We start from the raw sequence: 365 nt of genomic DNA on the forward strand, positions 1-365 counted from the left end.
ACCGGCCGGGCCGGAGCTCGGGGCCCGCGGCGGCGTGCGGAGTGCGCGGAGCGGGAGGGAAGGCAGAGCACAAACCCCAGTCCTCCCTCGCTGTGTGTGCCCTGAGCTTCAGCCCTTCCAGGCTGCTCTCGCGTTTGCTTGTAGTTCTTATTGTGTGTGGGGTGGGAGGAGGTTGAGTTATTTTTCATTGTTTTAAAGATCTCGCCTCCCTGGCTGATGGGCAGCGTCACCAGGACGGTACTGCGATGTTTCAGCCGCTGTAGGGCAGGGTTTAAATCCAAACAAAACCCTGCTTTCCTTTAAAAAAAAAAAAAAGGAAATGGATTAATGCCTTTGTACGTCTTCTAAAATGTGGTAACGGCTTT

The sequence above is a fragment of the Acanthisitta chloris genome, unplaced genomic scaffold (assembly GCF_000695815.1).
Source record: "Acanthisitta chloris isolate BGI_N310 unplaced genomic scaffold, ASM69581v1 scaffold7160, whole genome shotgun sequence".
Taxonomy (NCBI): Eukaryota; Metazoa; Chordata; class Aves; order Passeriformes; family Acanthisittidae; genus Acanthisitta; species Acanthisitta chloris.